Here is a 13,944-nt window from a genome sequence, read left to right as displayed (position 1 = left end):
TTTTTCCAAGATCCTTAAAGAAGAAAAACTTATAAAAGGACACAAGCATCTAGGAGAAGAAAGAAAGCTTCATAGGATTTTTTTAGTTTCTTTTAATCTTTGTAATTCTTTTGTTTTGCCTCCGCATGGAAGACTAAACCATTTTGGTTGATTCCTTTGTAATTTTCCATTGAGTTCTGAGGTTCCGATCAATAAATTTTTTTATTTTTAATTATCTATAGCAGTTTTAATAGTTTAATATACTGGAAAACTAGTTTTTGTGAGAGGTTGTACTTGAACGCATGATTGAGAGTTTCTATATCTTAAACTTTGGTTTCTTAGTTAGTTCGTATTGTTCTAATTAATTTCTTGGGCGCGTGATTCAAGAGAGAGGAGATAAGCATTCTCATGGAGTATACGCATGGAACAAAGTGTGTATTGATTAAACCAGTAGACGCATGCTTTAATAGTGAGTTTCAGTTGAATCATATTGGCGCATGTTCAATCAGGTTTAGTTCTATTGGAGGATTTATAAATGATTAATCTTTAGAGAATTTGTGAAGAATGCAATGGTGAAAGAACTTGGGATCAACCGCTTTTTATTTGCTATTTTAATATTTTTTATATTTTTTGCACAACTATCAAGATTCGTGGGGAGACAATTTGGGATCATCTTACCACAATTATACTATCATCTCTCTAGTGTTAGACAGGTCTATGCGGGAATCATATTTAATTTGACTGCTAAATGACAACTATAATGCACACATGCAATTGGAACAAAAATATTAAGACATAGAGGAAAATAATAACTTACTGTGATTTAATCACCTGTGACATAAGAGACGCATTCTTATTATGTAGTTTTGCTTGGTGACAACTCAAGAAAGGTAATATGATGGTGCAAATCTTGAAGTTTAATTCAATAAACATATCTTCTAATAATATAATCAAATAAATTTTATGTTGATGCAGTGATTGATAGTTAAAAATCCAAGTATAAGTTGAAAGTTTCTCTTTGATTAAAAATGAGAAATTTAAATAACATTTAAGATGAAATAGACGCACGAGCATATAACCTTAGGCTTTGTTTAGATTGAGGAGGTGATTTGTGAGGAGGGGAGGGAGTGGATTTGTGAGGATTGAAGAGGATGTGTGAGGATATGTGAGATTGTTTGGATTGAGGGATGATAAAGTGAATTTGTGAGGATGGTTTATTGTAAGTTTACAAAATTATCCTTCTTATTAAAAAATATTTAAATAATGAATTATGATTTTTTTTTAGGTTTGAATTAATTAAATATTTTTAATATATAATATCCATAAATATTTATATTTTTAATAAAAAATTAAAAAATATAATATAAAATATTTTAGTGTTAAATTGAAATAAATTTTCTAAATACATTAAAATTTATGAAAATAATATTCATTTGTTAATTTATATAACTATATATATTGTTGATATTATAATTTTATTTTATTATTTTATTATTTATAATTATATGTTTTTATTAATAGTATAATTAAATATTTTTGAAATTATAAATAATAAATAATAAATAAATTTATGTAATATTTAATTTTATATATTAAAATAAAATGCTTGCGCAAGGGTATTTTGGTAAAATGCAATAATCCTACTAAATCCCCACAAATCTCTTCATTTTGTGAAGAAAAAAAAAAACTCTCCATCCTCTCCCCCACTCTCAAACTATGGAAACAAACACAAAAAACACTCCCTCCCTCCTCCCTCCTCCCCCCTCCCTCATGCCACTTGGAAGCAAACACACCCTTAAGATTTTGGGTTACAGGAGATTCTATGTTTTCTTATATGAGTTTACTTGTGGTTCATATGGTATTGAACATATTCCTTTAGACAAAAAAATCAATATCAATGATATGTAATATAGTTAGTCGATTAAGAGTTAGACTCTTGATTAGAATATAGTCTTTTTAATAAGTGAGTTTATATCAAACTTAACATAACAAAACCGATGAAGATTGCACCTCACTTATATATTTATAATTTGACCTTATACTAGTAGATGTGAGATATTCAACAATTTAAATGAATGAATTGAATATATATCAATGTAATTAAATATTTATGAGTGGTCTAACCAGATGTCAATGCTAGTGACACAACAACCCCAATAAACTTGATTAAGATAGACTATAATATTATATTAACAAGTGATTATATGTTTAAATAAACCTCACAAAATTGATTTGTTAGATGAGGATTGCACCTCATATATATAAGATTATATTAATAAGATGTAAATTGGTTCAATAAATTGTGAATATATATATGATTTTGATATATGTGTATATAAGAAATTTTAAATTATTATTTATTATTGTTGTGTAGTTTGTGTTGTGATTCAACTATGATAATCACAAATATATACGAAAATTAATGTTATGATATGTGAAAATTTTTATATGATGGACTGATGTAAGAAAAATATATTTTATATTATAGATTTTTTATTAAATTATGTATATAAATCTTTACGAAAAGAAAATTAAAATTGTTTAGAACATAATATATAATATTTGGGATCTTAGAGAGAGTATTAATATATATATATATATATATATATATAATATATATATATGGTTAAATATTTTTTTATTATTATAATACGAAATTGATTTTTTTTAATCTAAATCTTATTATTTTTGAATACTTATAGTAAAAGAAACTATTTAAATATTATAAATTATAATATAAATTATGATATTAAGATATTCCAAATTCACTTATCATTAATATAAACAATTTACTTTAAAAATTTATTTATTTTAATGAAAGAGAGAAAAAAAAATTAAATATAATAAACAACTTGATATCTATAATTAAGGTATAAAAACACTTTGTAGTGCCATCAAAATTCTATAACGGACGTAGTTTTCATATTGTCCGTAAAATGTATTCTTTTCTTACCAAAAGAAAAGTATTTAAGCTGACATTTTTACACCGGTTTTAATTTATGCAAAATTTATATAATAACATAAAATGAACATACTTATGTATAATTTTCTAATGCATATATTTCTTTCTCAACAAAAAGTATAATCATCATAGCAAATTTTATTTACATGTAACACATTATTTGTACACACTAATACTTTCGAATTGAAAGAGAGAATTTGAGATGAACGAATTCAATGTAAAAAAACACCTCTAATAGTAATTCTTTATTTAAAATATTAAAAATACTTTTAATAATAAAGAGCTCATATATTTATGGTAAATATTTATATTTTAGATAATTTTTAATGCATGAATTATAAATAATAAAATCTTATGTAGATGTTATTATATATTACATAATCTTTTGAAAGAATTTACAAGTTTTGTTCATGCTCTTATAAAATCTACATTTGTGTTTACATTTTAATGTAAATATAATTTCTATTCTTATAAATTAGGGTTTTATATAAGATCCAAAGATCTAATAGTATTTTATACTTGATCAACATATTCAATGATTTCTTTTGTTTATAATACTATTTATCTATAATATTATATTATAAATAAAATAAGAAATGTTTACGGAAGAGAATAATAACATTAATTATTGCTGCCACAGTGTCATCAACTACGCAACTACCTCTTTTATTTCATGCAATATGTTTAATAGGTTAAAGAATGCGTTAGTAACATTCACACAAGTAAGTACATAATACGTCCCAATTTCATTCTCATTTTAATATATTAGTTATTATATAAATTGCTGATAAAAATAAAATAAAACAAAAACTATATTTACATCTATTACTATTACTGATGTAATTAAGTTCGTTAATAATAAATTGTTGAATATCCCTGTAAATATGATCTTATTTATTTTTCTAGTTTTAAAAAATTATTAACTTTAATTTTTTTACATTCATATAAAAGAAAATTCAAAATTAGTTTCTGTTAAACTAAAATTAATTTATTCATAATATAAAAACTCTCTTGTCTACTTTTTTCTAATTTTTAATTTAATATTTACAATTAGCTTACTATTTAAAGTTTGTGCAATTAGTGGAGAGGGTAAATTTTGTGGCCTAATTTGATAATGGAAATTTTTTATTTCACATTATTTTTAAAAAATTTCTAATCTGACATTGTCTTACACAAATGAAGTTCACGTGGCAAATGATAGTTTTCTAAATGTGATGTAAACATTTATTCAAAATTAAATGATGTTAAATAAGAGTGTATTGATAGAAAGTGTCAACATATAATTTTCTTTATAATCACAAAGTTAAAAGCTAGATGTGAAGTGGTTATTTCGCATGAGAAGAAGGAAAATAACATCTAAATAACTAACTGAATTTTTTTTTTTAAATAAAATTTGTTATTTCAATATATTCAATAATATAACATTGTTTAAGAGTTAAAATCAAAGATAATTTAAATATTTTTTACTTTCTTAATCCATCAAAACGTTTTTTAAAAATAAAATTATGACATAATTTTAAATTACAAAATAAATAATATCTTAAATAAAATTATGACATAATTTTAAATTACAAAATAAATAATATCTCAAATTCAATAATTGATATAACAATATTTTATAAAGTGTCTTGACTTTCTTATATGTTTTTACTCATTTTAGTTTGATGATGCAATTCGTTTTTGTTAATATTAGTATTTTTAATAACTATTTAAAAGGAATTAGATGATTAAATCTTTTTATTTTTTTATAAGAATTGAATTATCTTAAAATTGAAGGAATTAATTTGTATTGCTGATAAAAAAATAAATCATTTTAACTTTAAGTTCGAACCACCTATTTACATTCAAAGTAGTCACATAATAGCAAATGACCTATACTAGAGTTTATGATAGTTGTAGCATTTTGGTTTTTAGGGTTGATGGAGAAAGATAATTTGCTTCAGTAATTGTCTTCAACAAACAAACTATCGTTGGTTCGTTGGTTGGAACTTATACCCTATAATATGAGCCCCACCTGCACGTCATTGTTGACTAGGATGGAAGAGGACCTACAATATTTGTGCAGTAACATAACTTGCTATTAATGTCTCTGTCCTCACCAAAGGTTGTCTCTTTTGGTTAGTTTTAAGAGTACCTGAAATGCATCACAAAACCACACAAGAAAACCATTTTCAACCACTTTTTTAATAAGTCAATTAACAACAATCTTATCACCCTCACCTTCCTGGTTTCTCCCTTTTTTATTTATTGAATTACTTTTTATATAATAAAGATTAAACACAATTTGTTTATTATATACTATGAGCGGATGATACCTAAATATTATATATACCAACTTATCGAATTATTGGCTTACCTAATTACACCTAAAAATAAAATCATATTTCATATTGGACATTTTCTTCCTCTTTTCTTTTATTATTTTTAAAGAGTGTGTGAGATAATCCGTGTGAAGATTGAGCTGCTATTGTAATAAAAAACAGGAACACTTTGTCGGCGTCATTGACATTGATACTAGGGATCCACCAGAGTATATGTAAGATATTATACCCACTTGTATATATATCTATCAGTGTCCAAAACAAATTCAGATATTTCAATGTTATATCCCTGTCTATAACAACTTTCATTTTTATTTATATATTTTTTCAATACTTATATGTATACCTGTATTAATTATGCATGCAGGATCGTGATAAAAAAACAGAGTCTAATTTTTTTTATGCATATAGTTATGACCTTATTTTATTCTATTATTAATATAAAATTTAATAAATTTTGTATCAAATATGTTACATTAAGTATTTCTAACATTTAATAATTAATAGAATATTTTTTACATAATTAAGTCGAAAGTTTCTAACAACCTTTCACACCTTCTGAATCTTGATACGGTATTTACAAATATATCTTGACGTTCAAATTTGTGTGAGATTAGAGTTTTGATTATCTTTTGTCATTAAGGTGTTTACTTATTTATTGTAATCGCGTTAGACTTTGATTAGAGGGTGATTAATATAGAATCAATAAAACTCAATCGTTACTTGATCATAATTTGACGGTGTTTTATCATACATTATTTGTTAAAGATGTTAATCCTTACACAATGTTGATGAGATCTAAACAACATGTGTTGAGATGTCGAGATATCGTTTATATCACGGTATATGATATACATGTCAAGATGTCAAAATGAAAAGGTATCCCGACATTCACTATTTCGGCAGAACACTAATATTAATTAAAAAAATTAATTTAAATAAATTACATTATGCATTAATAATTACAAAAATATTCATTTATATATATATATATATATAAAAGTAGTTAAAATAAATCTTTTTGACATAATTTAATATTTTTAATCGAGTGTAAATTATTTTGGAATTATTTAGATACACTGTCAAATATTTAATAATTTTTTTTCGACAATAAAAAATAAATAAATGTAAAAATATCATACAATAAAATTTATTTATTCTACGAAACCGTTTCATTAATATGATATCTATAAGCTGAATTTCATTAGGTTTATGGAAAGAGTTTTAGCATTTTAATTATAAATATCTTATTTTTTTAATATTATTTGAAATGAATTTAGTTGAAAAAATAAATTAAGAGCTTTAATATCAAGTCATCTCTAATATAGAACTCATAATATTGAATTTTATGTTACTTTTTGCGAGTTTTATTATACCACTTCATTTTAAAGATCTCATGGCTTTTTCTTTTTTCATGCAAATATTTTGTCAAAATCACATTTAATTATATGCTATTTGTTCTTTAATATAAAAATGTTTAATTATTACATTTAATATTATCATAAGTTATTAAGAATGATTATTGTTATGGAATATTAAAACTATGAGTCTTAAATTAGCATACTTTACATTTTAAAAAATTAAGATTTTAAATTTATAATCTTGAATATGATTCCTTCATTATAGATCTTTCTTGTATTATTTAAAATTGTGAGAGAGATACTGTGCTTTTAATATTATACGTGTGAAATGTTTTAATAGGTGTGTTTGTGCATGAATATTGCTATAAATCTGACCTCAATCTATATAAAATCAATTTATAATATATAATAAATAAGTATAAACTTTATCTTAAAAAAAACAGGTTAAAAGATTTTTGTTTAATACTATGGGATCCTTTAAAAAATGAGTAGTAGTACTAACTCTAAAATTAATTAGGCTAACTCTTCATATTTTAGCTTCTCAATTATATATATAATATAGTGATTGTCATATTTTTTGTATTGTACGAGCTAATATACTATTTTTCAATAATATTAAATTCCTCATAAATATTATGTGATAACTTTAAATACGAGGAGGAGTATATCAATAAATGATGTACTCTTTCTTACCATATATTTTTGTTCTACAATGACTATGAAATTTAAAGTTTTTACATATAATAAGAATAATAGTAAATACAACGCTTTTAAAATATATTTTTTTCAGTCTCAATAAATATATTGTTTTGAAGGAGAGAGGAAATAATTAATTAGAAGACAATTTAAGAAAAAAAAAGAGTATTTTACTAGAAATTTAGATTTTTATTAGAACTAAGACAGCAATCATTGTGGATGGAATGAGGTGTTTTACTTAATTTTTAAAAAAATACAAAAAAGACAAAAAAAAGAAAAGAAATGTGTTTCTCGTAATGTTTCCAACAACATGGTTTGAGTGTTCCCAGGAATGTGTGTAGAAAAGCACAACAAGGTCCAAATGAAATCCATAAACATTAACTCGAAGTTCAAGTTCCAACAATTCAAATTTCAAAGTGTGGACCTTTTGAAAATGAAAAGGAAAAGATTCGGAGATAGAATTGAATTTTTCTACGATTTGAGAAAGTTCTTCTTAATTGGTTCCTTAATTTGTCAACAGCAGAATCTAATTCTCGTGCAGTTCATTCAGAAAATGAAGCATCTCAGGGTCCCATCACTGAATATATACATGCAACTTTTTTTAATCAACAAACAAATTTATATATAAGAAACCACACAGCAATTATACAGAGGGTCCCATGCATGCATACATACATTGGACCAATGCATTTCATTATCTTTTTTCCTTTCTCACTTTGCCAGCCGAAATGGTTTTTTTTTCTTTCCTTGGCTACAAATATCTTCGTTTCTCAAACATTTATTGGGGACACATTTTCAGGATTAGGGTTTTATGTGTAACAATAATAACTTCTACCATTAAGAGCAACTTTACAATTCTCTATATTTTTATCATTTAGTTTATTAATCAACCTTTTTAATCGATTAATAAATAAATTTTCAGTTTTTTAACACTTTAACTTGTAATTTGATTTTTCTTAATGAGTTTGTATAATTTTTAAGCAGCAGTACCCTTTTGTGGTATGGTAGCTAATGGAGTTTTATCATGAAGCTTATGAAAGAAAAGAAAGCGAAACAGATAGCAAGAACATGATTGCAGAACATTTAAGAAAAAGAAAACCTTTTTACTAACCTTTTTACTATTCTCTTGTCTGGAGAACATTTAAGAAAAAAAAAACCTTTTTATTATTTTCTTATGTCTTTGGATTGAAGAGGAGATTTGTGAGGAGGGGAGAGAGAGCAGGGAGTGGATTTGTGAAGATATGTGAGATTGCTTGGATTAATGGATGATAAAATTAATTTATGATAATGGTTTATTGTAAGTTTACAAATTTATCCTTGTTATTAAAAAATATTTGAATAATAAATTATGATTTTTTTTTATAGATTTAAACGACATGTGTTAACACAAGAAGTCCAATTAGAATTGTTGAATCCTTTAGAAGGAGAAAATTACCTTTGAGATGGTGAAGCTTTTGTATACTTTGTGAGGAACTTGACGATGATGTACATGTTGAGCCTAATATTAGTTAAATAACTATGTTTACCTATTAGCCTTCTATATTCCTTTTTACCATGTATATCTATGTTATCTTCAAAGACATACTTCATATCTTTTGTTATATGATTAGGAATAGACTTGACCCTCAACATACATTCATCTGCGAGAATGTCTAAAGAATTTTTTTTCTTTAACATATATGAACCCCTTTATGTGATCAAGCAATTTCAAAGACTTCATAAATATTTAAGATGATCGATATCTTTTTTCTAGAAAGCATTATTTATAAATGTTTTAACATCATTGATATCAATTATACAATCTCTTATGTCATCCACCTATATAATATGAGTAATGAAAGAAATATTTGTTTTCTTTGTGAATAAAGAACTATCAAATTTAGATTGAATAAAATTGATAAACAATAGAAAATTAGTGAGTTTTTCAAACCATTGTTGGCTAATTTGTTTTAAGTTATATAAGAACATGGTCAAACAATATATACTTGATTAATCTTGAAAGGAGTCATACCTTGAGGTATGTTCATGTATATTTTTTTATTCAAATTTCCATGTAATTTTTTTTATCCATGTCTAATTGATTAAGATGACAGTTTTTTTTTTTTTATAGTAGTAACGACAATGACAAGACGGACTATAGTGAGCCTTGTAAGAGGATAATATGTATTCATGTAGTCAACCACTTCCAATTGTGTGTAGCCTTTTACTACTAGAAGTGTCTTTATCTCTCAATATCTCCATTGAATTTACACTTTATCTTATACACCTATACACCCATTTATATCCAATGGATGTTTTTCTATAGGTAAAATATTAAAAATCATGTATTACTTATCATGTATTACTTTTCATTAATAAGGAAGAATGAGTAGCTTCATAATAAAATTGTGTAGAAATTAAAAAAAAAAGTATATTTAAGATGATTAGGAGATAACCTTTTTATAGAATAAAACACAAACAATCAACATATTAAACATATAGTCAAATATATTAGAGTAGAAGAAAACACTACAAAAAAAAAAAAGTAATATCTACGAATTTTTATCCACTGATTTGAATCTATAGGTAAATTCAGCATTACCTACGAATATTATCCATGGACAACATTACCTACGTATATTACCCACAAATCTTAATTATCTGCTAACTTTTACCCACGGATCTCTATTACTTACCAATTATCACCTACAAATCTCTATTACCTACTAACTATTATCAAAATAATTATATACATAATATTAAAAATATTATTATAATATGAATAATTATAAAATCATAATTAATATTCATAAATAATAATAATCATAACTAATAAGTATACATATTATTAATATTATAAAATTAATAATATTAATATAATAATATAATTAGTATTATATTAATAATAAGAATAATATTATTAGTAATATTAATAGTATTAATGATATTAATAATATAACAAAATTAATAAAATTAATAATCAAAATATTATTAATAAAATTAATATTATTGATAATATTAATAATATTAACACTATTTATAATATTTAATAGTAATAATATTTAATAATATTAGTGATATTAAATATATGAATAATATTATTAATTTTTATTTTATTAATTATATTAACATTGATAATCATATAAATAAGTATAATAATAATCATAACATGACAACAAAATTTGACTTGTGTAATGGTTAAAATTATAGTGAAAACTTACTTACAAAATTAAACTCATTGACAAAATAATATATAATTCACTCATAATTTAGAAAAAAATACAATCAAATCTTAAAAAATAAATTCAAGAAAATACTCAAATTATAAAATAAATAATTAAATAATTAAGTTTCTAATTTAAATACTTGAAACTTCAACATTTAATATTCATTATTCAAAACTAATTCATTATATAAAAGTCACATTCTCACATCAAAGTTGATATTATTAATTTTTTTATAATATTTATTTATTTGTTTATGTAACCATTAATGTCGTTACAAAATATTATAAAAAAAATTATAATTATTTGTTAAATCATGATCGGATAATAGTATAAAATTTTCATCTCATGGTATATTATGATTAAGAATTTGGAAGATGCACCTCCCATAGATTAAATTATATTAACTTTCTTTGCATAAGGTAACGAAGAAGAAAGCCGAAGTCGAGAAGAGAAGCTTGGTTTGATAATGGTAAACTTTAGGTAAAACAAAACTAAAAATCTAAAATACATGGATGGAGCAAATTTGAACAGAAAGACGAAAAAAGCTTATAAATTGAGAAAGCTATTAGCTTTGTACGAAAAGTCATGAAAGGGAAAAGTAATTTTCCTTTCTTTCATTTTATTCGGCTTTGAAGAAGGTATGAAGAAAATCGTAGGCATCTTCGCTTCTTTTTCGGCTACCAAGATGCCTCTCTCTATTCTCCACCAATAAAACAAATAATCAATTTTTTTAATTTAATTCAATTACACACTAGACCGAACTTATAATTTTGGGTTGATAATGCTTTTAGACTCAAAGATAAAGGAATGGGGTGAACTTAGTGAGTTAGAGGAGTGTAAATAGAAATTGATATTCCTCCTCATTCCCTCTAAAACTTCAAAATCAATCTCTCTTTTCCTTCGTTTTGGTTATTTGTATAAAGGAGGTATATAGAACAACAATTTTGAGTATTGGCTAGGGTATATTCTTCTTCCTTTCTTCTATTTTCCATCTTTTATCTTAAAATATCTCATGCATGACTTATGGGTTGGGGTTGTATGGAAAATAAAGTTTCTAGCTTCACTTTGGAGTGTTTGATGGTTAGAGATTTTAATTTTAGGTAGACAATAAGCTTTTCTGGGGTTTTGCTTCAATTATGCTTTCCAAATTTTAGTTAGTATAAGAGGAAAAGTTTAAGGCAAGAAAAATAAACTCTAATTTATATTCTAATTTTGGTTTTAAACGACATGTTTTCCAAATTTTAGTTAGTATAAGAGGAAAGTTTAAGGCAAGGAAAATAAACTTTAATTTAGATTCTAATTTTGATTTTAAACGATGCATGTAATAAATATGTGGATCAAATTAACATTTTGTCAAGATTTTAAGAAAGTTTTGTTTTAAAATTGGAGTTAAAGCTCAATTTTAGTTCTTGAATTAAGTTTAGATTCTAGTTGGCAAATGATATTCGATGTTGTGAGAATGTTGTACTATTAGGGCATTTGAAATGTTGGAATAAGTGGTTTGATTTAGATATGTTTAAACTCTAATTAATGATGTAGTTAATTATAATTCTTACTTTGAAGTTGATATTGGCAAGTGTAATTATCTTGTGACTTGGATTTCAATGCAAGTTCTTAAACTTCTGATCTCTCTCCATGTAGTAATTAATAGTTGTTTTATTATTATGTTTTTCATGGAATAGTAATTTAAGTTATGATAACATGTGCAAAAAGTTTATGAGCATATTTGGAATTTTTCATGGAGTAGTAATTTTAGTTCTGATGTGCAAAAAGTTTATGAGCATATTTGTAAACATAATTTTAGTTTTAGTTTGAGACAAAGTAACATTCTTAAAATTTAGTTTCTGAAATCGATAACTTGGTAAAAATTTTAGGTTTTTTTAAGTGACACATTTGCATTCTTTGTTTAAATAATGATTTTTTGATTGAGTAAGGAATTTTTTAAGAGAAATTGATTATTTTTAATAAGTTTTCACTCAAAGAGGATCCACTTAAGAGAAATTAGCTTTAGTATATTTATTTTCACTCTTAATTATGTGATAGTCCATTTGGGAGAAATTGTTTAAATCTTATTCTTGTTAAAATTTCAGAAGAATCTTGCTCACGCAACTTTTCATTTGAATGATATCCTAACAAGAGATATTGAGTTTTTTTATAAGGAATGTGATTCAAATGAAGAAATATCACTTAATAATATTACCATGTTATATAAATAATATTTTATCTTGATTTTAGTTAGTTTTAAAAGTGGTGCAAGTTAATTTGATCGTTAAATACACTTTGATAGATATGACAATTTTTAATCATAAATTTTCAAACTTAATATATTATTTTTTAAATCATCAATCTTATGACTATTGACTTTTTTTAATGTTTTCAATATACAATGAATATATATATTACATATTTATTAAATTTGAGTATGTTTTATCATATTTATTATGTTTTAGATTGTATATATATTTTTTTATATAAGTTCACTTATCCATTTATTTGAGATCGTTATTTAACTTTAGTGTTTAAGTTTGATATAAATATATATGAAATTGCAAGTATAGATTCGTACGAAAGGAATAATAACTTTAATAGATTTTGGTTTATAAATGATTTGAATATATATATATATATATATATATAATTATTTGTTTTATGTAATTTAAAGTAATAATAATGAGATTAGTAAAATTTGTTTCCTTGCTATTAACTATGTCTCGAATGTTACAAAAATTACTAATGTGCATAAAATTTAATATAATTTCTTTTTATCTTTTTAATAGACATTAAGAGACGTAAATTTTTTAATTTTAAATTAAAATTTGGAATGAAAAAAAAATAAAAATTTGAAATTTAAACAAAAAATTTAAATTAAAAAAACTAATAATATATAAAGAGAATTCCATATAAAATATATATTAATTAAAAATTATTATAAATTTATAATATAATAATATTTATATAAAAAATATTTAAAAGATACAGATACATGAGAACAATTGTGTTTCTCCTAATATATAAAGAAAGTTGAAAAAAAAAATAAGAATGTAAAATATTAGAAACATAAAAAAAAAGGAAAACTGATTTAAATGAAGATAGAAGACAGAAGATATGTGTGAAAGTTACAAAATTAAGATAATCGATTATATTTTAATGTAATTAATTAATTGTTTGATATAATAGATTATTATTAATATTTTATTAATAATTATATTTTAAACGTAATAATTAGTTAATTAAAATAATTTAAATTTTGATATTTATTTTTCTATTGAGATATAATATTTATTTATGAACATTGTATATTATCTTATTTTTAATTTTTTTTGTTTTTATATTTTAATATATTTTCATTTTTGGAATTTAATTTAATTTATGAAAACTTTATATTTTAATTTAAAATTTATTTTAACTTTAGTTTGTAT

Source organism: Phaseolus vulgaris, chromosome 9, assembly GCF_000499845.2.
Source record: "Phaseolus vulgaris cultivar G19833 chromosome 9, P. vulgaris v2.0, whole genome shotgun sequence".
Taxonomy (NCBI): Eukaryota; Viridiplantae; Streptophyta; class Magnoliopsida; order Fabales; family Fabaceae; genus Phaseolus; species Phaseolus vulgaris.
Note: the sequence above shows the minus strand (reverse complement) of the source record.